We start from the raw sequence: 27,733 nt of genomic DNA, 5'->3' as shown, positions 1-27,733 counted from the left end.
AAGACCATCCAGCAGCTCCTTGGTTCCTCCCACTAATAGGGAGCTCACTACCTATAACTACTAAGAAAGCTCTTAAACTGACATCCCCCTATACCTGCCTTATTGAACAGACATTAACAGCACCTACTGTGTGGCAGAGACTGGGCACTATTTTAGATAATGATTTAGCCGTGACAAGACCAAGCCCCCAGCCTCATGGTTGATGTTCTAGGATCACTCTGAGCTTGGGAATCATGTTTGCCTGGAAGCCCCTCCTAGTGTGCCTGCTTGGTTGGGCTCCTCTTCCTTGCCCTAGCAGCCCCCAGGGCTTCCCTGTCACCACCAATCCCACCTCCACTTCTATAAAGCTGGAGAGGGCGGGGCCTGGCATCAGAATGCTGAGTAATGTACCAACCCCCAATGAAAGCTGAATCCTGAGCTTTGAAATCCAACCCAGCTCTCATCTCAGCTCTCTGGGGGCAAGTGGAGACGTTGGCTCCCATGGGGCTGGGATGGTCCAGGTAAAACCTGGCTCCTGCCCCATGGCTCAGCCCTGAGAGCTGGCATCATGGGCAGTTCTAGAAGGGGTGGTACAGGGAGCCAGGGCTTCTGCCACCTCCTGAGCCCTTGCTGGGCCTCAGCCAGGAGCCTCCTGGCTCTGCAGGCCTGGCACATGGCTCAGCCCAAGGGTCAGAAGGAAGGACATGGGCATTTGTTTCACCAAGGATGGTTGATGGAATCTGGATGCCTTGACAACAGCTGCATAATTCAAACTCATAAGGCAAGGACAGGTGGTCTGTTCCATGGGTCCAAGAAGGAAACTCCCTCCCCACTGGGGAACAGCCCACCTCCCAGAGGGACACCTTGTGACTGATACATCATCTGCCCTTGTTCCTCCCTCCGTAAGAAATCCCCCAGCTGGTTCCTTTCCATCCTCAGTTCTCCACTGAAATCTCACCCTCCTTGTCCACCCTATCTAAAACTAGCCTCATCTTCTGGTTTCTCTTTATTCCATCACCTTATTTTCTTTAGAACACGTACAGTGTTGCTTATTCGCCGGAATTGCTGTCCGATTCCTCCGCGAGGATATAAACTCCGGGAAGGCAGAAACGTACCTTATCTTTCTCCCTGCCCTATTTTCATTAGCTCTGCCTCCCGTGGAAGGTGTCTGTTGAATGAATGAAGTTTTGTCCCAGGATCATATAAAGAATTGTGGGGACAGAGCTAGAAGTCCGGAAAAATAGTTCCCACTTTTGCTACTAAATTTTTAGTTTATCTTTTTATAGCCACCTTTTACACAAAGAATTGGAGCCACCTTGCAAACATAGTGAGATTCATACAGATAATACTAAAAAAAAAAAACACCCTACTGTCAAGTCGATTCTGACTCACGGCGACCCCAGGTGTCAGTTTTCAACGGCTGATCTCTTAGACATAGGTTGTCAGGCCTTTCTTCCACGGCACCTCTGAGTGAACTCCAACCTCCAACCTTTCAGTTAGATAGATGAAAATCAGACCAGGGAAAGGTCAGGCAGGCTTCAAAGTTAAGACCAGGAAAAAAGCCATAGAGTCCTGTAACACTGCTGTAAGTTGTGCTTCAATTATGGCTTTGAGCTTCCTGGGAGTTAAAGACAAAGGACACAATTAGTTGCATGATTCATTTTGTCCATGAGGAAAAAGCATTTCTCATTACTTTGGCTGGCATTTAATGTACATTTCTCACGTAGGTCTTCACATAGGCGTGTGGCAGCTGTGATCGCCACTTTCCTAAGGGGGTTGCTCACGGAGCATCTCAGCGGCAGAGAGCAAGTGCCAAGGAAGGTGCTTTCTGAGGCCCTGGCTAGACCAGGGATGAGGCCTAGAACCAAAGAGGGATGGAAGGGCTGAATTTCTTACAGAGCAATGTGGGTCCCGGGCTTTTGGTTTACTTAGCTAGTCTTTTTTTTTTTTTTAACTGGATGGTTTCAACGCCATCTATGAAGTGTAAAGAAAAAAAGGAGCGCAAGTCAGATCAAGCCTCTAGATCTAATTACCTGTTTACAGGAAATGCAGAGGAGAGTATGTGGCACCACACCACAGGGATGTATCAGCAGAATCCGGATCCTGGAAAATTCAAAGGGCAAATGAGTCAGATTCTTCAGCAAATAAATCGTAGGAAAAAAGGCCAGGAAGGGAAATCTATAGGTGGCAATAGAGTCTGAAGGGAGATACCAACCAGAGGAAACGTGCGAACTCTGTTTAGATCCTGATTTGAACAAACCAACTATAAAAAATATACATTTATATTGAGACAAACTGTATATTTGAAGATGTTAAAGAAATATTAATTTTTTTAGATGTGAAAATGCTAATGTGATTATGTTTCAAAATTTTTTTTTTTACCCATAAAACTATATGATATTTGGGATTCACTTCAAAATAAGCCAGAGCTTGGGAGCACTGGCAGTTTAGATGAAACAGAATTGGCCAGGGGTTAAGAAGCACTGAAAATGGGTGGTAGATAACATGGAGATTCATTAAATTATTCTTACCGCTTTTGTATGTGTTTGAAATTTCCCATAATAAAACATTTTTTAAAATTCGATGTATTGACATATGGTTAGCCAGCTTTTCCCAAATAAGAACATTAAAATAAAATAACTACCATCCACCATCACCACCATTACATAAGAAAACTCATTTTAACATCAAAAACATTGGAAGGGCTTCATCCCTGAATAAAGGACGCTCTTAAAATGGAATGCATTTAGCTTTCTGGAGAGGTCAGTGTGTTCCGCATCATTTTCTTACTGCAGAGCAGACAGTAGCACGGACTGGTGCTGATCTGTGGGCCCCAGCCTTACACACTTCTTCCTAAACCTCGTTTTTTCCAAAGGTTGAGATTGAAGCTAGTGGGCAGGCTATTTGTGGCTGTATTGTTTGTTCTGTGCCTCAAGACATCTGTCACTGGCCTCCTCTGGGTTGGTTTCTCTGTCTCAGAGAATCAGAGTATTTGACCCAGAAAGGCCTTCACAGAGATCAGGCTTAACCTCTTATTTTTACAGATGGAGACACTGGGCCCAAGAGAGGAAAAGTGACTTGTTCAAGGTAACACAGTGTGATTCAATGGCAGAAACTACAGAAGGAATCAGGACCTTTGATTCCTAGTCCAGGGTTCATTCCACCCAGTGTTTTATCTGCTTGGAACCCAATCCATTGTTGTCTTCATATTTATTTCACTTTGTCCCTAGAAAGGTAGCTTGGTGGTTAAAAGTGTGGACTTCATATCAAACCAGCAGGCTTTAAATCTTGACCTTGCTCCTTGCTGCCTGTGTGACCTTGGGCAAATAAACATCCCTGGGCCTCAGTTTCTTCATCTGTAAAATGGGTTGGTGTGGTAATAATACTACTCAGTTCCTAAGTTTGTTGTGGAGATTGAGCTGATGTATGTGTAGTGCCTGCCACACAGAAAATGCTCAGTATACGGCAGTTGCCTGTATCCTGACCTGTAGGAATGACGAGTTCCACAGATTTATCGTGGAAAGCAGGCAGGCCTTTAATTTAGGATCATGGACTATCAGAGCTGGAATGGGCCCCCTGAGAGTATCTAAAGAGGAATCCTTTTATAGAAGGAGAAAAATGAGCCCCCTGGGAGGCCACGTGAACTGCCGACAGTCCCAGAAGACAGTTAGTGACAGAACAAGAATCACACTCCCAAGGGTCTCCCCTGTCCCAGGACTCTGGACTTCGCTGAACAACCCTAAAACCCCCCACCCCCTCACCTCGTAGAGCCAGTCCACCCTAATCTGTATCAATGCTGACCAATTAAAGACACGTGGCAAGTGCACAGAGTTTCACAGTTTAAATCGGGCATTTGCAAACTTGGTTCAGTCGAAATCTCACCCAAGCCCTAGAAGATAGTTCTGGAATGAACGTCCCATTTCACGGAAAGAAACCCAGGCGCCCAGGGATAACATGGCGGACCAAAGCCGTAGGTTGTTGTTAGTTGCCATCGAGTTGATTCCAACTCATGGTGGGCCCCATGTAGAGGCTCAGAAATTCTTGACTACCCCGGAGAAGGAGGGAGTTCACCTTTAAAAGGAGAAGTTTAGTGTGAAATGGCTGACGCCCCTTTCTGCCTTTGGAAAAGTACTTCAATTCCAAAGAAGTCTTCTGAGGTCAGAAAGGAAGGCAGTTGCTATGACAACATCTTTGGCAGCCTATTTTCATCTTCCTCAGGTTCAAAACAACAGCTTTCAGCAGGTCCCTGGAGGATGGGGAAGAGGACAGTTTAACTCCAGCCCAGCAACTCCACTCGGCCAATCTTCTGCCAGATATCAGTGGCAAGAGGAAGATGGTGGCCAATGAAGAGGCCTGGAGCTTGTGTCATCCTCCTGAAGCTAGGTTGGAATAACCAGAAGGCTGGCACACGTGACCGTTTCCATGGTGACCTCCCTTGCAGCCCTGACTGGTTCTGTTTATGAGCACTGGAAAATTCCACCCAGTCATTGGGCTGATTTTTTTTTTTTTGTACCTTCTCTGCTTCTCCCTGTGCCCAGGCAGGGGTGAAGTCACTTCCAGTGTTTAAGCCCTTCTGGAGACTTGCCTGGCTCTGGAAGGCTGGGTGGGGGACAGGCATGGAGAGGTTGCCTTCGGTTGCAGTCAGTTCAATGGCCTGTTACTGTTGCCTGCTGTGTGCCACCCAGTGCTTAGGACTGGAGGGGGAAGTGAAGGTAGCTAGAGACAGGGTAGTGACAAGCACCATTTACAGGGCACATAGTTTGAGCCAGGCAGTGTACTAAGCTCCTGACACCCTCACCACCCTGAGGGGGGTACTACAGCTACCAGTCCCAGTTCAGTGAGGAGTAAACAGGTTCAGAGAGGTTAAGTAACTTGCCAAGGTCACAGTGCACAGCCATGAAGTCAAGGAGCTTGGCTCGGAGGGAGCGTGTGGGCCCTCTGTAACGATGCACCTTCTGTAATGCTCCCAGTGTTGCAGGATTAGATAGGGTGGGGGAGCCCCAAAGCATTGGGGGGCTGTCATTGGGGGGCAGATGAGGAGGGGGCCATGGTGTTCAGGAGAGAGGAGAGCCGAAGAAAGGCTTCATAGAGGAGTCAGGAGCAGGGTGACACTTAGGCCGGGTTTTTCAGGACAAATGGGGGTTTTTCAGCATGAATAGAAGTTTTTCAGGGAGGAGAGACAGGACACAGAGAAAGCACCTGCAGGGCTCCAGGACACCTGACATCGCTAAAGCTGGAGCTGAGGGCTGGTGGGTGCCACAAGTCGGGCCAGAAAGGAAGGCTGTGGCCAGGGCTGAGTCCTCGTCATTCAGTCTTTAGAGCTGCCTCTGTTGGAATTCTGACTGGGCTTGGTGAGGGAGGTCGAACCAACCGACATTCCTTTTGACTCCTGTAGAGGAGAGCGTGGGGTGGAAGCTTCCAGCACCAGCCGCCCGCCCAGGCTTGGTTTCTGCACCTGGATGCTGCACAGGCTGTGTGAGAGCTGTCCAGGCTGAGGCAGGGCTCTAAGACATGACTGGGTTTTCAAGGTTGTCCTGTGACAATGACAAACAACAATGAAAGTCATAAAGTCATCGCCATAGCTCAAGATAACAACAGAGGAATCACTGAGGGAAGGGCATGATCATACAAGTGCTGGCAGTCACTGATGACTGTTACCACAGGACTGTCCATGGTGGACTGCCCATTTGGTGAGGAAGTTTCCAGACCAGGAAAGGGGCCTCCATCTATTCCCTAAAGGTGGGCTCCCACCAGCAGCGAGAAGTGGGATGTCCTTGGGGGAGAGGCAGGGGAATAACCATGTAACCAGAGTGCAGGGGGCAGAAAGTAACCAGCAAAAAGGGTGAGGGGGGCAGGGGGGGAGGGGAAGCCAGATTAGCTTTTATCTCGGGCTGAGAAGCCTGGGAATGCATATGAGCAGGAAAGTGAGGAGGCCTGGCAGCCCACGAGGGCTGATAGAGGGCCTGATAGAGGGCAGACAGAGGAGGCAGGACTGAGGGAAGGTTATGACCCTGGGTCAGGGTGGGGCAGTAAGGTAATATGCCAGCCCACTGCCTCCGAGTGGATTCGGACTCATAGGGACTGTATAGGACAGAGTAGAGCTGCCCCATAGGGTTTCCAAGGCTGTAATCTTTACAGAAGCAGACTGCCACATTTTTCTGAGGAGCGGCTGGTGGGTTCGCAGCCAAGTGCTTTAACCACTGCGCCACCACGACTCCAAGGTAATAAAGATCCTGAGAATGAGGAAGGCCCTTTGTGACCTAAACTGCTCTTTAGCCCTTGGGTCTCTGTCTACTCCTTGAGCCTTGGCTGAAGTCCTTTGCCTCAGCAGAATAGTCATGGAAATTTCCACCCACCAAGTCTCAGTTCCCCCTGCTTCCCAGGCCCTGCTGAGTCTAAAAGATCTTTTGTTTGTGTGTGCCGCAGGCTGAAGAGACCGAGGGCAGCCTCAGATTCCCAGCTCCAGCCCCAGACACCTGTGGGAAGGGACATGTCAGAGCTTGCTGGGCACTGAGATGCCAGGGAATAGCTGAGCTGGGCTGTCCCTCCTGACTGACAGCCAAGTTCCTGCTCCTGGGGGAGGGGAGGAGTGAGCTTCCTCCATCGCTTCAGTATTCTCGAGATTGTCCCCTCCACGTGATGTGCCTTCCCCAGGTACAGGGCAGGAGGGCTGGAGCAAACCCAGAGGCACCTAAAGATTGGGGTGTGCCACTTCTGCTCCCAGGAACTTCTCTGGGTGCTCTTTTTCTTGGGGGGAAGAGTTTCACATATGTATTTCTAGAAGCTCCCAAGTGGAAGAAGTGACTTCTCTGGGGAGAGAGGAACTGGGAAAACACTGGAAACTTTCTCTCCCTCTCTCTCCTCCCCTCCCACCTCCAGCTCTGGGCTCTGACTCCCGCCCCCATCTTTGATCACTATTCTCTCTGAAGAGCAGCAGCAGCTGGGAGTGCTGGGACTGTAGGTAATAAAGCCGAGTTACCAAACAGCCAAGTGACACCTCCACAGTGCCCCCACCCCTTCCGCACAGCAGGGAAGCTGGCACAGACCTGCTCTCTCTCACGTCCATGCTTACTTTTCGGAATCTGGCAGTGGCAGGCACCCCAGTCTCCCAACCAACCAGGCTGCAAATGCTGGAGTCGTCACCTTTGCTCCTGCAGAGGAGCTAGGGAGCCATGTAAACAAACACCTCATCAGGGAGGAAGATATAGGCTGTATTGTGACAGAGTATCTATAGGGTACACATGCTGGTCAGAGAGTCCTTTCTGAGGAACGAAGTCTAGGCAGGGTGAGGAGAACAAGTCGCTTATCTGAAGAGCTAGGAAGGAGCGTTCCAAGCAGATGGCTCAGTGAGAGTAAAGAACATGAGTCCAGAAAGGGCCAGGGGTGCTGTCTTAGTTATCTAGTGCTGTTATAACAGAAATACTGCAAGTGGATGGCTTTAACAAACAGAAATTTATTCTCTCACAGTCTAATAAGCTGGAAGTCCAAATTCACAGTGTCAGCTCCAGGGGAAGGGTTTCTCTCTATGTCAGCTCTGGAGGAAGGTCCTTGTCATCAATCTTTCCCTGGTCTAGGAGCTTCTCAGCACACAGCGACCCTGAGTCCAAAGGACACACTCTGCTCCTGTCACTACTTTCTTGGTGGTATGAGGTCCTCCTGTCTTTCTGCTCACTTCTCTCATATCTCAAAAGACATTGACTCAAGATACAACCTAATCTTGTAGATTTAGTCCTGCCTCATTAATATAACTGCTTCTAATCCTGCCTCATTAACATCATAGAGGCGGGATTTACAACAAAGAGGAAAATCACATCAGATGACAAAATGGTGGACAGTCACACAATACCAGAAATCATGGCCTAGCCAAGTTGACACACATATTTGGGAGACACGATTCAATCCATAACAAGTGCTAAGAGGCAGAGAGGAGGAGAGTGGTGTTATGAGAGCAGGGCGAGGCTCAGGCAGGTCTTCCACCCTTGTCTTCTTTCTCTTGTCCCACAGCTACCACTTACCCCAATGCAGGCCTCCATGATATTGAGCTTGCGTTGTGACAATGGACTCCAATGCTCTCCCTCTGCCACCTCTTCTAGCTCCTTGCAAAGAGCAGCCAGACAATTCTTCCCAAAGCCAGGGACTCTACCAGCTCAGAAGACATCCCTCTGTCCAAAGAGCAGTGTCCAAACCCCTTCTCAGGTGATTCAAGCCCTTAGACCTACTTCCCCTCAACAACACACCAACCCCCTAGCCAAACCAGTCTACTCGTTCCTCACCAAACAAGTCTGCCTATTTGGGTGCAAAGCCTCTACTCACCTATTCTGTGGGGAATATTCCAAGCCCCTATCCCTACTGAGGAAACCCTGGTGGCATAGTGGTTAAGAGCTACAGCTGCCAACCAAAAGGCTGGCAGTTTGAATCCACCAGGCACTCGTTGGAAACCCTGTGGGTCAGTTCTACTCTGTCCTAGAGGGTCGCTATGACTCAGAATTGACTCGACTGCAATGTTTTGTTTTGTTTTTTTTAATCACCACTTAGGCCTGTTAAAGCCTACTTATCCTTCAAGGTCATTTTCTCCACGAATATTTCTGGAATCTTCCAGACAGAATACAATCTCTCCTTCCTTTGTGCTTCTTCTGGACTTTGCTCCTATTATACCACTTTCTACCATACCCATCTCTGCTTCCATCAGTGCAAGACTGAATTCAGTACAGCACCTTGGAACAAGCTTCCAGGAGAATGCCATGAGTCCCCATAGAGAGTGTGTGTTGGTCAGGAATTGATTTTTCCTACTGCTAACTTGTGGGAGGTGCGGGGGCAGGGGTGCAGGGAGAGGGTCCCAGAGGCTCTCTGCCTCTCATCTCTAAAACGCCGTGTGGGAATGTGACTTTTTTGGTCTTAGATTCTTCAACTACAAAATGAGGCGGTGCTAATTAGAATGATAGAACTTCAGGATTGGAAGAAAAAGACAAATTTTCCAGTCTAGCCTCTGTTCAATGCAGGAATACCTCTACACCCTGGGAAGTTGTCACCCAGCCTGTTTGATTATATACAGTGATAGGAACTCACTATCTGGTGTCCTTTAAGGCCCATTCCACTTCAGACACCTTATGGTTCTACTTACATTAGCCTGGAAAAAGACCCATAATGCTATGGGCTCCTGTGTTTTACCTGGCATGTGTTGAGAAATACACCTCAGGCAAAGTTTCTGGAGCTGTGTGACCTCTGTCCCTTGTTCCAGGAGGCTTGTTTCTATGGGATGTGGTCCACAGCTCCCCTGAGGAAGAATGACCATGACTGTGTGTGCGTGTGTGTGTGTGTGCGCGCGCATAAGGTGTGAAATGTTTAGTAGGCATCATGCTGGGTGTGGAGTGCCAACACAAGCAACTGCCAGAGACTCCCACTGGGTGACTGAATAGATCAGGGATACAAGAATGTGGATGAGACTCACTTGGGAGGCCTCATTGTTCCTTCAGGCTATTTCTGAAGAGCCATTCAGCAGGTCATGAGGTGAGTGACCACTGGCCCCAGGGCGGCTGAGCTCTGGCCACAACAAGGCGCACCTATATGGTGAGTCATACCAAGCAGAATGACAGCAAGGACTGAGCATTCTTTCTCTTCACTCCCCACTCCACTCCAAAGGGTGAATGCTCCATTGCAGCTCCGTGGACACCTAAGGTGGCCTTCTGCTGTTCTGTCTGCCTCTGTAGATTGGAATCTTTCCAGAAGTTCTTCAAAGAGGGGAGCAGTTTCCAGCTACAGGCAATGTCACCCCATCCTGATGGGCAGTCACATTTATAACCAATCTAAATCCATTTTGTTCCTATTGAAGCACATCAGGTTGTCTCTAACCTCTTCCTGCCTCCTTACTAACACCCTGTAGCACTTAAACAACAACAAGGAACTGCTGAGAGCCTCACTCTGGTACATATTACCTCTGAGCTTATTTTTCACCGGTGTCCCTAAATAGGACATTCCATGGCAGGGAATTCATTGTCCTTACACATACACACACACACCATGCTGGGGTTATCAGTCACTCTGCACACATGATCTTTTAACTATTCTGGTTTGGGGGTGTGTGTGCATTTTAAATTCCAGAAGAGATACTATTCTAATTCATTCATTTACTCATTCCCCAAGAGACATGTATAGAGCCTTATTGTGTGCCAGGCACTAGTCATACTAAGAGAAATCAGATCTCTCTAAGCCTCAATTTTCTCATCTGTTTAAGGGGGATAAGAGCAGCACCTCCCTCACAGGGTTTTTGTGAGGCCTGGAAAGAGATAATGCATGGAAAGTGCTTAGCAGAGTACTCCATAAATGTTACTTAAAATTTAAATGTATACTGCATAAATACTGTCATGCAGACACACCAGGTACAATGGAGGGATTAAAGAAATCATGGTAGTCTGTTCTTCTGCTATAGTAGAGAAGAGGTCAATAGAAAGTCTCCACAGAAGACTGACTGGGCCTCAGAGAAGGGGCCAAGAGAAGGAATTAACTAGAAAGACCGAAGGCAGCTACCCTCAGTGTGTGTATGTGGGGAGCGGGCCTGGTGGTGCAGTGGTGAACAGTCTGGGGAAGAAGGCTGGAAATACTGAGATGAACCCAATAAAGGGCTGTGCAGAATTGCCAACTTAGGGCATGATGGTGTCAAAGCAATTGTCTGGAGAGCCACCCTTTGCCCTGTTTTGTCGATCTGTCCTTCCACAGCCCACAGAGCTACAGCTGGGCTTCCACTGCCAGGCCTTCTGGAAAGATCCACTGTTATGGATTGAATTGTGTTCCCCAAAAATTCATGTGTAAACTTGGCTAGGTCATGATTCCCAGTATTGTGTGATTGTCCACCATTTTGTCATCTGATGTGATTTCCCTATTTATTGTAAATCCTATCTCTATTATACTTACTAGGCAGGACTCAATCTACAATATTAGGTTGTGTCTTACGTCAATCTCTTTTGAGATATAAAAGAGAGACGTGAGCAGAAAGATAAGAGAACCTCATACTACCATGTAAGTAGTGCCAGAAGCAGAGCATGTCCTTTGGACCTGGGGTCTCTGTGCCTGAAGCTACTAGACCAGGGCAAAATTGATGACAAGGACCTTCCCCCAGAGGCAACAGAGAGAGAAAGCCTTCCCCTGGAGCTAGCAGGCACCATGAATTCAGACTTGTAGCCTGCTAGACTGTGATAGAATAAATTTCTGTTTGTTAAAGTCATCCACTTGTGATATTTGTTACAGTAGATAACTAAGACATCCACCAACAGGCTGCAGGGCCCAGGGCCAAGGATATTATGGGACAGATACCAAACTATAAACTAAATAAGGGAACAGTGAGCCTGAGAGTAAAGCTCTCAGGAGGGAGAAGGAGATGGTGAGGGTTGCTCTTTTAAGACACCTTGTCCTTTGCTTCCCTCCCACAAAGAGGTTTCTTTCTAGGGGTTAAATTTTAGAGGATGGTAAATTTAGAAGATGGTTATTTCTCCCAGGTAGATAAGAGGAGAATCTGTTTCCCTCACTCTTCTGCCCTAGTGATGCTCAGTGCCTGTGATAGAGAGGCTGGGGCTGCCTCTTTCCATCATCATTTTGGGGAAGGGCAGCTGGGCAATGACAGCCTGTCTTGTTTCTGTAACTTGTTTTTGTGAACTTGCCCTCAGCTCTTTGTGTGGTAATGAGTAGGCCTGGTGGGTGGCAGTGGCTGATTTTAGACTTTCTCCCAGGTAAATTTTAGGCCATCCAAATTCCCCTAGAAAACAATAATCTCGCTTCATACAATAGAGCTCTGTGCTGAGTCATCCCTGTGGGTTTTTTCTTGCTGCAGCAGCTGGCTGCTGGGAAAGATGAGGGAACTGAACGTTTGTGCATAGAGGATGACAGTGTTCAGAGATCAGCTCTGGGAGGGTGGGCAGCAGGAGCAAGTGGGCTGGGAATGGCAATCTCCTGGTATTACAGGATTAGACAGAAGCAAACCAAGGTGGCCTGGGGGGGTTTCAAGTGCAGCTAAAAACTCACCCGGACTGGCCTCTGGACCCCATGGCCTTAAAGGAAAGGTCTCAGAAGCTTCTCTCTCTTTAAAATACAGTTCTGTTTTTATTTTAGCAATTTGATATGCCCTAGAGAGGGCTACAGTTTAGTCATTTTTAACAATTTGGTATTTGGTAAGGATTAGATTTTGCAAGAAGAACTGAGCTAAAGGTATAATCAAGCCTGGTGTTGTTGCTTTTATTTTTAACATATGACCCATCAACAAACAATGTTAAGATTTGGTATTCATGTGTCCAAAAGTTCTCCTCTCTGTTCATGAAAACTTTTTGATTATATAAATACAGTCACGAGATTCACTTCATTGGGTTATGTTGTTGTGTGCTGTTGAGTTGATTCTGACTCATAGTGACCCTACAGGACAGAGTAAAACTGTCCCAGAAGCTTCTCTCTTGACTAAGCCTGAGTGGTCTTGCTAAAAAGGGAATAGGATAGAGTGGATTCTGGCGTTCTCTGGAGATTTCTGGCATGAGTCAGGAAGGAGATTAGATAGGGCCTGGATGAGGGCATGCCTGGAGGCCTGATTCTAAACGTTTGCTGCTTTAGTCCTTTCCAGCACCCCACCTTGAGACCCCAGCCAGGAGGCCTAAAATCTTCCATATGCTCTTCCCTTTCCTTTGTTTACTATTTTAAAATAGAATTAGCAATGATTACTTCTTTCACCTAATCCCCTGGATTTACACAAAAGGAAATTGCCACTGAGAAGTTATTTGGGTTAGTGCCCAAGGTCACAAGGCTGTTTGTCAGTAGAGTCATTGCCAGAAACCAGAACAGAGAGCCTCCTATTTTTAGCGTGGGCTGTTTTGAGACTGGGGAGTGGGGAGCAGGAGAGGACCAGCTAAAATGGATTTGCCCTCTCATATATGTGTCCTTAGGCCCAAATCAAGACTGGGCTTGAGACTGAGGTGGAGGGGGAAAAGCAATATGCAAGTAGCTGTGGAGAAAGCAGCTTCAATCTGACATTGCGGTCGAAGGGAACATGGATATAGGACAGACAAAAGTTGACATTTAGGTGTATTGAAAAAAAAGTTTTATGTTAAAGGGATCCTTAGTTGAGAGAAGAGCACATAATCAAATGTATTATTAATCTCCTCACCAAGTACATGGCAATTTTAGGCCATCTTGTTTATATAAGCCTTCCAGAAGAGACTGTACAAAGAGGAGGAGGAAGGAATTCAGAATATTCTGGAGACTGCTAGAGATTGTCTGGTGATGCAAAAGCTAGAAGAGACAAAGGGGCTAAATGTTTGGGCCTAAACAGTAAAAACTGGCAACAGAAGAGATTCAGCACCTATAATTTTCTCTAAAATATTTTTCATTTCACTTAGGCAGTAAATTAGAGGAAGGAAAGGTAGTTTAGCGACATTGTATAGGCTAGGGTGGCAACTAAATGACGTAGGAGGTTTATAAAGTAGGTAATCTATTTTTAAAACCTCTTTGGCTCACGTAGATGACAGTGGGGGGTGGGGTGGAGCGGAGGGTGGTGCAGACCTGAGGGGCTTTAGCAAATGAGGGCACTGTGTATCCCATCCTATGTCCTACCCGCCCACTCTATGCCCAGTATAGCAGGGAAAAAAAATTATTTCTCTGGTCTTTGCCAATCCCTTTTGGTACATGAGATTCCTGAGTGCTGAGGTTCATTTAACCCTCTATTTCTTTCCCAAACACAGGGAAAATCAATCAAATCATAGTACAAGAGATTCTAATAGTATAAGAAAAATGCTAGAATCTATAAATGGAATGAAAATGACAAATTCAGTAATTGACAGTGACAATTATTTAAGTACTTCAGGGCTCTTAATGTTCATTTCATGGGCTCCAGAGTGGTAGAGAGAACATAGAGTCCTAGGTCTTCTTCTAGCCCTCAAAAAAAAAAAAAAAAAAAAACCCAAAAATCAGCAGATGGGAGGATGACAAAAGTAGTCAGAGGCCCTGAGATGAAAGAGGCAGCAGCAGCCAAGTCGTGGAGAGGAAGGCAGCATGAGGGAAAAATGTGGGATTTAAGAGTAGGCTCCGGAACTAATTAGCTGTGTCTGATTTTAGGCGAGTCACGAACTCCCCAGGCTTCCAAATCCCCATTTGTGAAATGAGGTGATCCAACTCAGTTTTCTTCCTTCCAGCGCTAAAATTCCACTAACTTTTTTCCAATCCCAGAGCAAACATCAAGACTGTATCTGCAGAAATCAAGGGCAACTTTCTGCTCTCAGTAATATTCCACTCTTTACGACTTCACACACACACAAAAAAGGCAGAAAACGTAAGAACAGCTTTTCCACGTCCTATTTACAAAAGCTCCTTAAAATGGCCCTGCTATACTTTTTTTTTTTTTTTTTTATACTGGGCATAGAGTGGGCGGGTAGGACATAGGATGGGATACACAGTGCCCTCATTTGCTAAAGCCCCTCAGGTCTGCACCACCCTCCGCTCCACCCCACCCCCCACTGTCATCTACGTGAGCCAAAGAGGTTTTAAAAATAGATTACCTACTTTATAAACCTCCTACGTCATTTAGTTGCCACCCTAGCCTATACAATGTCGCTAAACTACCTTTCCTTCCTCTAATTTACTGCCTAAAAACAGAACCCACCTTACAGGTACTAAAATAAAAACCCTGTGGGTGAGGAAGGGGGAGCGGGCACGCCACCGCCCTGTCTTTGGCTCCTGGCTTTAAATCACTACATGTCCTGGACATCTCCGTTTTATCTCATTGCTTCAATTTCCTTTCAGAAAAACGATAAACCTGCTAGGTCAGAAATCCCTTCCACTTCGAACATTCTAGACTAATAAACACCTAAGGAATGATTAAGAAACAGCATTTGATAATTGCAAAGGGATCATGGACTAATTTTTAATAATGACACTGAGGCAATAAGGATAAAGACAGGAGGCAGTAAAGAAAAGAAGCCCTAAAAAAATAAGATGCGCCCGAAGGGTGGTGAAACACCGAAAGGGCGGCATGCAAGCCCCCCGGCCCAGGGCCCCGATGCGGCCCTTCCCCCACGCTATTTCCTCAGATAGGAACAAGCCATGGGGGCGGAGCGCGCGTGCGCAATGACACACTGCGTCAACCGCCACCGCTCCTGGGGGCGGCCGGGACCAGCTGGAGCCGGTTAGAACCGGCCCGCCCGCGAGCCAACGCCTCACAAAGGGAAGCCGGCGGCTCATGGCCCGCATATCCTTGCGCGGGGGGGGGGGCTGGGGGGGAGGGTGAATGCTTTCGCGTCGTGCCCCTCCCCCGCCCGTCCCCAAGCCTTTGTCCCCGCCGCCTGACCGCCTCAGACCCCACCCAGAAAGGGCCGCGGGCAGCACAGGACTTCAGAACCCTCCCCTCCACCGACCCCTCCTTAGAATCTTTGAAACCCAGTATCAAATTTTAGTGTCCCCGGTCTCAGCTTTTCCTTTAGGAAATCCAGGGGATGACAACGCTTTTGGGTTTGGAGAGCTACTTTTTTCCCTCTTCCACTTCAAATTAAAAAAAGTCTTACGGTTGGAATCAAAGCAGCGATAATACAGAAATTTGCGTTAAAACAATACTGACTAGGTAGGCAACCAAAAGTGCAGCGGTTTTGCCGACATTTAATTCAATTACAAAAAAAAAAAAAAACCACGCATGTAAAATGACCCAACGCCTTTAGGAGTTAAACACGAACGCCTCAGATTGTAAAGCCTCCGGTTTGGGCGTCGGCTCTGAAGCAAGAGGCACGGTATATTGGGGCTCATAACTCCTAAAAATTGCTAGAAATGGGCTTTCACGTCTAGTAGAATTCTCAAGCAGATAACCCCGTATCGTTGAGATTTTTCGAATAAAAGGACAATCAACAAGTGTGTAATCAATCAACTCCGAGGGTCTCAGGCAGTTTGGGGATAAAGTCCGACTCGGCCGCTTCTAAAATGGCTGCCGTCTGCCATTTACGGGGCTGACTCAGTTACGTAATGGTAATTTCGGCCGTCAACAAACCCATTTTAATCTTCCTTCAAAAAGCAGAGAATAGTACCTACTGTACGCCAAGGAAACAGAAAAGGTCATTTAAGAGCTATTAAAAAATTCCCAACTAATGGCTCCGAATCTTTGTGAGCTGTTTTACAGCCATTTTAAATGTGACTTTTTTGGCCTAAAATTTCAGTTTAAATCTTCTAATAAATCAAATATTTACGGGTATTTCGTTTGCAACAAAATTGTACAAACATGGAAAACTCGAAAAGTCTCGTAAACCAGAATCTAATTCTAGCTCTTACCAGGAACTATTTTTGCTTCCCCGACAAAGGCGGCGGAGGGCTGTTGAGTTCCGGCAGGGTGTGAGGCGTCTCCGTCTATAAATACGCCTCTCCTCGGCCCTGCGGTAGGCATTCGGGCAGCGAGCGCAGGGCTGTAGGTGGGGCACGCAGCTGCCCGAGGAATCCGCAGGGAAGGTTTTTAAGAAAGGAGAAGGAAGGGATTAGTGTAACTTGTAAGAAATGTAACTAGCGAAAACTATTTAAATAGCTCTGTAGCATTGTTAGTAAGTTAACTAGATAACAGAGATCTTACTTAAATAATGAAGACTTACAGAAAAACTAGTTTGAGAAAGGGAGAAGAAAAAAGATCGCTCAAAATATGACAAGCTGAGAGATGAGGCTTCTTCATGGAGTTAAGGTTTCTTTTTTCAAAAAGTAGCTAAGAGTCGTGAAAAGCTTAAATTAAAGATCGATCTTGTAGCTTAAGGTTAAAAAGAGCAAGTTAAATAGAACCTAAATGTTAAAATAGTTCAGGTGGAGGTGAACAGAATAACTCGAAGGGGAGTCATTGCAGAGTTTAAATTGAAGGTGATGGTAGGCCTTCCGGTTAATGGCGTAGAAAAGATTGCGTCGTTGGAAGCCTAGTTAAGATAATCTTCAGGCAGTATTGGCTAAAATGAAAACTAGATAAGACTAATCGATAAAAGTAATTTGGAGAAAGGAGTAGAAATTTGAAGTGGAAAACACAGAAGACAGGAAGGTGAAGAAAAAACAGGGAAGATAGAAAAACTGGAAGATAAAAGTACGCCTTTAGAAGAGAAATAAACCCAAGGGGTAGGAAGCGGAAGAGACAAGGGAGCAAGCGAACAGGGCAGAGTACGAAGTCAGTGGAAGACTAGAAGATAGGATCAAGATAGAAAGTGAGAAAAAAGGCGAGAAATACTCCCGATAGAGAAGAGAAACAAGTTAGGCCAGCTGTTGGACAGAAGCGTAGAAGATAGACGAGGAACAAATAGAAGATAGAAAACTTGAAAGGCAAGAAGTTGAAGAAAATACACGAAGGGAGAAAAAACGAGCAGGAGGAAATGAGTTTTTTTAAGTCTCTTTTAAAAGCCCATCTGTCGAATCTCTGGTGATGCAGGCAGTTCAGGGTTTGAGAAGAGGAGGGCGCTTAAACCACCATAGATCAGGACCGACTTAGAAGATGCGGCAGCTAGAAGGGAGGCAGAAAGGCCTGAGATACACCCGAAAGCTAAGAATGTTCCTGAAGAGTGAGGATTTGGAAGGTCTTTAGTTCGGGAGCTTAGCTGACGCTAGAGCGCTGGAAGGACTGTGGTAATGGGAGCAGGTCAAGACGAAGACGAAGGTGCGGCCGGCTGTTGCTTGGGACTGAGCCGAGGCGGGCGTCCGAGGACTAGCGTTAGTGGCGGCGGCTGCGCGGAAGACGGGGAGCGGCTAGGAGCCGGGAGCGGTGCGGTCGGAGCGGGCCAGAGCGGCCGGCGGTGCAGAGGCGTAGGAAGGAGCAGCCCGGGAGCCGGTGTGGAGGAGGAGGAGCTAGGAAGAAGGAAGGCGCCGCACGCCGGTGTGAAGCTAGGCGAGGAAGCCAGGAGGGAGCGGCCGCTGCGCTTGGGCTGCAGCTGGCGGGCGTCCTGGAGGCGGCGGCGCCTAGGTGGTAGCAGAGCCTAGACCGGCGGGCGCCGGGGAGCAAGGGAGCGAGTGAGCGGTGAAGGCGAGTCCGGCTCAGCTCTGTGTTCGTGTTTTCTCCGTAACCGACGTTTGGTAACCTATCTCCATTAAATGCTTCCCTAACGGTAACGGGGCGTGTACGTCGGTAAAGGGATGTCTTACGAGGGTGTAGGCCGATTTCCGGGTGTCGTAGGTTTCTCTTTTTCAGGCTTGGGTTCTCACGCATCTTGTCTGAAGCTTTTGAGGGCAGACTGCCAAGGCCCGGAGGAATGGTAGATGGCAAGTTGCTTTTTAAACAAGTTGAGGGAAACCAAGTGAATTTGATAGAACCATCCTTGAGACGAGAAAATACCAGCAGACAAATTTGTAAGCAGTTTTTAGCTTGGGATACAGATGGATTTCAGTTTTGTGAACAGATGACCTGTTTTTCTCTTTTCTCACCCTGTAATTTTGAAATAGGGAGTCTGGGTGTGTAACTCAGTGGGCGGGGGGAGTTATTTTTGTGTGGGGGGCAAATATGTTTTGAGTTCTTTTCCTCTTAGGTCGGTCTAGACATTCCAAAGGCAAATGACTCAAGGTCACAGAAAAAAAGAAAATCCAGTATCAGCATAATCAGAACACCAGATTTAACAGTTCTAGAAACTAGAGCACCAGTAGCTCTCACTTTGAGGTTTGTGGAGGAGCTGTCCCTTGGAGAAACGGCTGGTAGTTAAAATTTTTAAAAATTACTTAATCCCTTAAACTTGTTTTTACTTGAAGTATTTTGGGGTGGTATTAACAGGGAAGAGAAGGGGGTGGGGGAGGAAATGTTTTCTTCTAAGATTTTCCACAGATGCTATAGTACTATTGACAAACTGAGTTAGAGAAGGAGTGTACTGCTATGCTGTTGGCACGAACATCTCCAAGGATTGGAGCTGCTTTTTTCCTTGGAAGAGTATTCCCAGTTGAAGCTGAAAAGTACAGCACAGTGCAGCTTTGGTTCATATTCAGTCATCTCAGGAGACCAGAAGAGCTTGACAGGGCCAAATGTTGAAGTTAAGTTTTCAAATAATACGATTTTTAAAACACTTTCGTTGAAGGGGAGGGACGAAATTTGTCGTGTAGTCCTTGGCAGTGCCTGTTATGGTTGGGATTGGGAGGGTTGGGTTTAGGTAATTGTTTATGATTTCAGATAACTCATACCAGAGAACTAATATGCTTAGGATGGAAAAACTAAAGAAATCCCTACTTCCAAGTTGGCAAGTAACTCCCAGTGCTCTAGTTTTGCTTTCTCAGTTTTTGAATTGGGCAGCTTGGGGAAGTTAAGAACCACTGGGTGTACCAGTGCATTCATCTCGGTGTACCATGCTTCTTGGCAGTGTTCCCTGTTCCCCCCCAGTGTAGGAGCTGGACGGGGGGGGTTGGTCTGGCCTACGGGGCTGACCTTAATTAGGTAAAACATTGGGGGGAAAAAAAGTTGTTTGGATATGGTAGTGTGTGGTTCTCTTTTGGAATTTTTTTCAGGTGATTTAATATAACTTAATACTAGGAACTTCAGAGCAAAGGAAGTGGCTTAATGATCCTGAAGGGATTTCTTCTGATGGTAGATTATATATTATCAAGTAAGATTCTATTTTCAGTTGTGTGTGTAAGCAAGTTGTGGTTTTTAGTGTAGGAAAATTGCTTTTCCTTTGGCTGCAAAACAAGATGTTAAGGTATGCCTCAAAATGTAAATTGTGTTTTAAATTTGCATCTGAAATGTTTGTAAATTTAAGAACTGATAGTTCAGCTTGAATGTCTGCAGAGGGTGGGCTTTTGTTGTTGAGGGAGGGGAAACCTTTTTTTTCTGTAGACTTTTTTCAGATAACATCTTCTGAGTCATAACCAGCCTGGCAATATGATGGCCTAGATGGAGAGGGAACAGCTCCTTGGTGAATGATAAGTAAAGGCAGAAAAGATTTTATGTCCTACTCCATTGGGGAAAAAGCCTAACCAGATGTTTACCACTGATGAACACAGAGAACCTATTTGTCTGCATATGCAAAAAATTAAGCAAATGAAAGCTATCAATTTAAAGTTACGGAATCTGCCATTTTAAAGTTACAGTTGGCTTATCGAGCTAAACCCACCCAAAAAAAAAGTGAATTGATGAGAAATCTTACAATGAAGATTAATGTTCATCTCAAAATACTGCTTTTACAAAAGCAGAATAAAAATTGAAGCGAAATGAAAATGATTTTTCCACATTAATCTTGGAATAAAAGACGCTGAAATAATTCAGAGATGAGTGGGATCAAGTGGATTGAGAAGGAGGCTGTGCTGTGTGCCAATCTTTCCTTTGCCTCAGACAGGTTTCTCTTCGTAATTATCAGAAGTTTCTTCATTTCATCTGGGAACAGAAAACAACAGGCAGCTGTAACAGATAAGTTTAACTCGAATCTGCAGAATTGCATGTTAAGGCCAAGTGCCTATTTTTATTTAAGAGCTGTGGAGGCCTTCAGGATTCCTGACCCCTTCCCTAGGGGATTCCAGGATTGTGGGATTTTTATTAGATCTTGAGCCTATGAGTTTCCATGCTGATGGGATCGCATACGTCCATCAGAGGCAAGTAATTCTTCAGAGCCTCTTAAGAGGTTAGTGGCCTTAATTACATGGTAGGAAATTTGCTTAAATTGAATCAAAAATCACTATGAAAAATAGCATACTGTGTCAACGAATCAGATGTGTTAATCTTGATAAAATTTAAATGTGTTGCATTGTATATAGTATTTGTGCAGAAAACCATTAAATCGTTCAAAATAATAAAAACATTTCATTAGAGAATGTATGCTTTTAGAAACTGTCTCCTTATTTAAATAAAATGTTTGTAGTTAGTGTTGGGCAATCTTGGGGGGATTCTTCTCTAATCTTTCAGAAACTTTGTCTGCGAACACTCTTTAACGGACAAGATCAGGAATTGAGCAGAAGAACGAATTTAACTTTTTTAAGGCAGGAAAGACAAAACTTAACTCCTTCGTAAAGTGATGAGCATTTAATAATTCCAGGCACATGGCAATGTAGAGGTCCTCTAAATCAGGACTAAGTACCTCTTAGACAGGTGGGAGATGGTATAATCAGAAACAGGTAACTGCGCATTTTGTTTCTGGAAAGTCAGAGGGCTATAAATTGACAGTGGTTAAAAAAGTAAAGTAGTAACCGCGTTTCCAAAGTTTGCATGTTAAGTGCTTTGATCATTTCATCTAGCGTTAGCCAATGTTCACACTGTTGACGTTTTGTAGTCTTTTGTGGGGCATGTGGGTTTTTAAAGTTTCCTTTGCAGAGGCTTCATTCCATCCCTCAGGAAACTGTTGAGAATGTTGACTTGCCTCTAAGTGCTTGGCTCTGCTCTTCTAGTGTGTGTGAGACCTGGCAGTGAGTTTATCAGCGCACTCAAGTAAAGTTTTCCCCTTAAATGTGGAGGGGGGGGAGGGAGGGGGGCTCACTTGTTCTAGCTTTTTTTTTACAGAGTACACAGAGAACGCAGTTGTCTTTACTTCAGGTCTGTGTTCTGTTGGCAAGTAATCCGCAGTACTGTTCTGACCTGCTGCTATTAGGATGCGTTGTGAAACGACTGGAGTATGAGTCAAAGTTGTGTTTTCCCCCATGCTTGGAGTAGTGATTGTGGAAGGAAATCCAGCTGAGTGATAAGGCTGAGTGTTGAGGAAATTTCTGCAGCTTTAAGCAGTGTTTGCGATTGAAAACAAAATTACCCTTTGCTGTGCTTCCTTAGGTAAAATGCTTTTCGTTCCCTTTTGGTAGGGGGTGGGGGGGCACTGAAGCCTTTAGTCTTTTCCAGATGCAACTTTAAAAACAGTGACAAGAAATAAATCCCAAACAAGCGAATCTTCAAGAGATTTAACTGGCAAGTGAAACGTTTTAACAGTTCAGTGGTCTTAGCGTATTGTCTTTTTGTGTGGGTTTCTCTCTCCCCTCCCTTGGTCTTAATTCTTACATGCAGGAACATTCCAAACAGCAGACGGTAATGCGAAGGGCCAGAGAAGCCAGACCCAGTAAGGAAAAATAGCTCATTTATTTAAGACATTTAAGCATCCAACCAAACAGTCCATGTTCAATGTGGGGATTGGGAACTACTAGTTCTTTCAGATGGTATCCTTCAGACTTTAATATGAGCAGCGTCCAGTTGAATTCACCAGTGGACAAAATGAGGACAACAGGTGAACAAGCTTTTTCTCTATTTCCATACAAAGTCAGATCAGTTACGGGTAAACCATTTCCAGCCTTAGACTGTTCAGCTTAATGCTGACAGCACGTGAGCAAGTTGTGTGTTGACAATGGGGGTGGAGGGGTGAGGTGGGCGCTAAGCCTTTTTTTTAAGATTTTCCAGGTACCCCTCAGTTAAAGGCACCGAAGGCTTAAAGTAGGACAACCACGCAGCCTTCCTGTGGCAAGAGAGACAACAAAGCACTGTTAACGCTAAGGTCGACAAACTGGTGTCAGCTTCATAAGCCGATCCTCTGTTAACGATGAGGACTTGCCTCTGCAGACCTGCACCAAGGCACTTTCCGGAACGAAGCATTCCTTTGAATGCCCCAGTAGGACCTTGTGAATCCATCCTTGGGCTGTCTTAACCTTTAAATGAGCTGTTTTCATAGCAGCTCTTAACAAAAGCCCAGACCTCAAACAGCTTGAAGGGGAGGGAAAGGGGGAAAGCGGGCAACCAGTTTTCCCTAGCTTTTCCAGAAGCCTGTTAAAAGCAAGGTCTCCCCTCAAGTGACTTCTCTGCCACATCGCCATCCCTGCCTTTGGCCTAGCGCAGACCCTTCACCCCTCACCTCGATGCAGCTGGTAGCTTGGATCCTAATGGGCATGACCCCTAATCAGTTTCAAGGTAACAACGGTGCCGAGGTCTTTGGCGGGTTGCACTGCTAGAGGAGCCCATTAATTTGCCTGTGAATTAACAGAATGTTGTTATTAAAACCACAGCTAAATAATCCTGAGATGTTTACATATGTAACACTTTTAGCCAGCAACTAAAACCACTTTAAAGTAGTAAAAGAAGTAATGTGTTTCAAGAGCCTGATGTTGGGGAGGGAGTATAGAAAGCAGGCATTCTAGTTGTTGAGGGCTGTTGGTGGGTGGGATTGCAAAAATTCTCTGCTAAGACTTTTTCAGGTGAATAACGCAGACTTGACCAAGCTAGCATCTTAGTTGAAGCAGATCCTTCCGTGCTCTTCAGTAGGGCTGTAAAGGTTTTTCTTTTCCTGAGAAAACAAAAGCTTTTGTTTTCTCAGGTTTTGCTTTTTGGCCTTTTCCTAGCTTTAAAAAAAAAAAAGCAAAAGATGCTGGTGGTTGGCACTCCTGTTTTCCAGGACGGGGTTCAAATCCCTGCAGCGTCTTTGCTTGACTCGTTCTCTTAGGTGTCGGGCTCTGGACTTGGGTTGGGGGAAGAAAATAGCGAAGTAAGTTAGAACTGGACATGTTGTCAGAAGCCTGTGCTTGTTGCTATGAAATGCTACCTGGTGACCTATGTAACTGCCTGTTCTTAATTTCAGGAATTCATACGCAGCTAATGCTTACAGAAGCCTCACCATTAAAAACCTAAGATTTTCTGAAAATAAAAGTTGACAAGTTCTTCATTGGTGTGGTTCTTTTGTGTATGGACCAAGGCTCATCTCCCTGAGTAGATGGGAGCAGTTGAGGTGTTTTGTGTAGGGTGGGGCTTGCCCTTCGTGTTTAACCTGTTGGATAAGTACACTGCACCTCTGATCCCAAGAGTCTTCAAGTAGGCTAGGGACTTGGCAAAGAAGGGGGGGGAATCAATGGGTGAGTGACCACGCCCAAAGTACTCACTGACAGGGTCAAAAACTGGCAACTCCCCCTAAGCAATCTACAAAGTAGCAGTGGAGGTTACAGCGGAGGATTGGGCTGGCCTGCATGGGGAGGAACAGCTCAGGGAGGGGGACCGTCCTCACTGATGCTTTGAAAGCAGTTACAAGCTTCAGTAGAGAACAGGAAACCCAACTGGCATAGTGGTTAAGACATACGGCTGAGGCTGCTAACCAAAAGGTCAAAGGATGGCAGTTAGAATCCACCAGGTGCTCTTTGAAAACCATGGAGCAGTTCTACCCTGTCCTGTAGGATTGCTATGAGTCGCAATGGACTTGACATCAACTTTTTATTGCAGTAGAGGATAAAATAGCTTTCTGGTACCCCCTCTGAGATGTCCTTGTTGACATAATTTTACCTTACCAGACAAGACTGCACCTTGTTCATGTGGTGTTGATCAGTAAAGTTCTGCCAGGGTACCAGCAGCATTCAGCTGTGGGAAGGACTGCCCTGCATCTCAGGGGACCCGGGGTGGCAGGTGGAATGTCCTCACTGGCTGAGACACTTGTCCAAAGCAGCTGGAGCTGGAATTTCAGCCTCAGTTTCCAACCCCTGGACCATGTCCCTGTTTCTCAGTGTGTGGGTTCCCAGGGATGAAGCAACAGCCCAGACAGAAAAAGGGACTTGCCAGAGGTCAACAGACTGACCCTCAACTTACCAGCCTGTGCAAGCTATGGACATGGTGTGGGGGTGGGGCAGCTCAGTCCTGCTCACGGAAGCTGAACTAGGCACTGCGTGGCCCTGGACATACTTAAGTGCTGTTCTGCATAGGAGTCAAATGCATCTTTGGGAGAAAGGTCTCACATGTTCTTTCAGGTCTCCCTGGAAGCACAAGGACTGGATTAGGGAGCAAACGGGTGAGAGCAGGGGCAACATGGTACTGGGGTTGAGCAGGTTCAAAGCTGGCCAGGATTGGAAAAGTGTGGGTGACAGGAAGGGGCAGACAAGTAGGCCGGAAGTCACCTCTACCTCTGAGCACAAAAACGGGACTGGGCAAGGGGGTCAATGTAAAAGTTCCCTGGGCGAGGATGTCCAAGTCAAGGGGCTAGGCCTTGAAAATGTAAGCACATCCTGGGCATGTCCTTTATCTACTACCACTGTACAAAAGGCTCACTGTGCTTTCATCTGCCTGATAGTCCCAATAAGTGGCTAGGACACACCTGGATTCAAGCCGCAGCTCCACCACTCGCCAGTCTCTGCAAGCCTCTCCCTCAAGCCTCAGTTCCCTGATCTGTAAAGTAGATCCCAAACGCAGGGTCCAGGTTAGTTGGTATGGACTAAAGGGGGAAGCTAGGAGAGTAGGTGTGGGGAAAAGCGAGACCTGTGAGGGTCACCTGGGTTGTTGATTTGGAAGACCAGAAACCTAGCAGGCATGGATAAGATTCCGTCTCCCATCAAGCTGGCAAACTTGGGGGTGCTTCCTGCCCTCTCCAGGCCTGTTTTCTCACCTGTTAAATGGAGATAATGTCCTCATCTGCCTGCTACAGAAACCCTGGTGGGGTAGTGGTTAAGAGCTATGGCTGCTAACAGCAAAGGTCGGCAGTTCCAACCCATCAGGCGCTCTTTGGAAACCCTATGGGACAGTTCTACTCTCCTTTAAATTTTTTTTTTTTTAGCCATAAATCGGAATCGACTCGATGCCAGTGGGTTTGGTTTGGTTTTTTGCTTCTGCCTGCCACAGCAAGGAGAAGCGGGAATCAGATGGGCCTAGAAATGACTGGGCTTTGTCGCCACCTAGTGAAGGAATGCAGCATACATACATTTTTGGTTGATTCTCAACAAACATTTAATTTTGTTGCTGAGTAGCGTAAAGGGTTAAGCATTTAACTACTAGTTTTCTAAAGGTTGATGGTTCAAACCTACCCAGAGGCGCCGTGGAAGACAGGTCTGGTGATCTGCTTCCAAAAGTCACGGCCTTGAAAACCCTATGGAGCAGTTCTACTCTGCATACATGAACTCGCCCTGAGTCAGAATTAACAGCAGCAACTAACAGCAGCAGCAGTACTCCTTTGTGTGGATATATCACAATTTGTTTATCCATTCACCTGTTGATGGAAGTTTGAGTTTTGGGGGTTTTTTTTTTGGCAATTATGAATAAAGCTGCTATGAACACTTGTGTACAATTCTGTGTGAGCATGCTTTCAGTTCAGTTTTCTTGGGAAAATACCTAAGAGTGGCATGGCTGGGTTATTTCTTTTAAGAAACTGCCAAACTTTTCCAATGTGGTTGTGCCATTTTACCTTCCCACCAACAGGTTGAGTTCCAGTTGCTTCACATCTTTACCGACTGTGGTGCAACGGATCACTGTATGGCCTTTCTAGCCATGGTCTTATAAATCCTACCCAAGTGATTGGGCAGGACTGTGAAAACAGGGTAACCATGGCCTGTGATGGTTAAGGTTGTATGTCAACTTGGCTGGACCATGATTCTCAGTGGTTTGGGAGTCATGTGGTGTTGTCATCACCTCCATGATGGGATCTGTTGAAAGGGAGTTTCTTTGGGCATGTGGCCTCCATCGAATATAAGTGGACATTCTGGCAAGGCACCTGGGCTTTTTCCTCACGCTGCATCCTGCAGCTGGTTCCTGTTTGTCTGAACTCCGGTTCTTGGATCTTAAGCTAGCAGCTTTACCCGCAGTCTTACCTGCCAATCTTGGGATTCATCAATCTTCGCAGCCCGTGAGCAAGAGCCCCGCTCTCTGACCTGCCAATCTTGGGTTCGCCAGCCCCTGTGGCTACGTGAATCAGGAGAAGCTTCTGTTCTGACCCACGGACTTGGGATGTTCCAGCCTCCACAACCGTGAGCCATTTCCTTGATACAAATCTCTGTCTTTATATGCCTTACTGGTTTTGCTTCTCTAGAGAATGCAGCCTAAGACATGGCCCACTAAAGGGACTGGCCAATTTTGACATCCCACTGGGCTTGAGGTGAGCCATCCCAGAGGTGGGAGAGGATCCTACCATCACCAAAGAGGAACAGCCAGGAGCAGAGAGCATCCTTTGGGCCTGGGATCCCTGCGCTGAGAAGGGCCTGGGATCCCTGTGCTGAGAAGCACCTGGAACCAGGAGACTGAGAGTGAGGGAGAGCGAGCTGTAACCCTGAAGATGGTGAAAAGTGGTGGCAGGAGAGACCAGCAGATCACACAGAGCGAGAAAGCTGAGTGCCTTTGGGCAGGAGGCTTGCTGGCAGAGTAGAGTGCCTCTGGGCACTTACTGGCAGAGCTAAAAGAACTTTGTAACGCTAGCCTGAGCAGGGCAGAGGCGAGGAGAGCCAGAAAGAAGTACCTGCAAGCAAGGCTGGAAGGAGACTGTCCTGATGGTAGAGCTGTATCCTGAGCATTCCTGAACCTGAATTGTAACCTATTACTTCCCTAATAAACCCCATAATCATGAGTATTATCTGTGAGTTTGCTGTGGGCATTGCAAGAAATTATCAAACTGTGGGAGAGACAGTTGGTCTCGGAATTAGTAAAGATGGTGGAGAGAGGAGGCATGTCTGACCTGTACCTCATAGGAATCAGCCTTGCACTGTTGATCTTGATTCTCCTTCCCCCTTGTGAAGTTGGAGGAGGCCAGACACTGCCCTCATGCTTTTCTTACACCAGTATTTGCTATGGTCAGAGCTTTAAATTTTAGCCATTGTTGCAGGCATAGGAGCCCTAGTGTCACAGTGGTTAAGCACTTGGATGCAAACCGAAAGGTTGGTGGTTTGAGCCCACCAGCCACCGCTCAGGAGAAAGATGTGGCAGTCTGCTTCCATAAAAGATTTACAGCCTTGGAAACCCTATAGGGAAGTTCTGCTCTGTCCTATAGGATCCTTATGAGTTGAAATTGACTCATGGATTTGGTTTTGATTATGGGTATGAAGAGATATCTATCTCATTGTGATTTTGATTTCCTAGTGACTAATGAATTAGTGTTGGTGAAGAATATTGAAGATACCATGG

At 46.4% G+C, this 27,733-nt stretch overlaps 1 long non-coding RNA gene across 1 annotated transcript; it reads right to left on the bottom strand.

Moving 5' to 3' along the window:
* Positions 1–3: 3 nt before the first annotated feature.
* LOC135231620 (uncharacterized) lies at positions 4–26,918 on the bottom strand. The gene is made up of 2 exons (XR_010322402.1): positions 16,258–26,918; positions 4–5,513 (listed from the first exon to the last, which is right to left on the bottom strand). It is a non-coding gene; the product is annotated as an uncharacterized LOC135231620 (long non-coding RNA).
* Between the last annotated feature and the right edge of the window lie 815 nt (positions 26,919–27,733).

Source organism: Loxodonta africana, chromosome 7 (assembly GCF_030014295.1).
Source record: "Loxodonta africana isolate mLoxAfr1 chromosome 7, mLoxAfr1.hap2, whole genome shotgun sequence".
In the NCBI taxonomy this organism is placed as follows: Eukaryota; Metazoa; Chordata; class Mammalia; order Proboscidea; family Elephantidae; genus Loxodonta; species Loxodonta africana.
The sequence above is the reverse complement of the archived record's forward strand: the minus strand, read 5'-3'. Positions and strand labels throughout refer to the sequence as shown.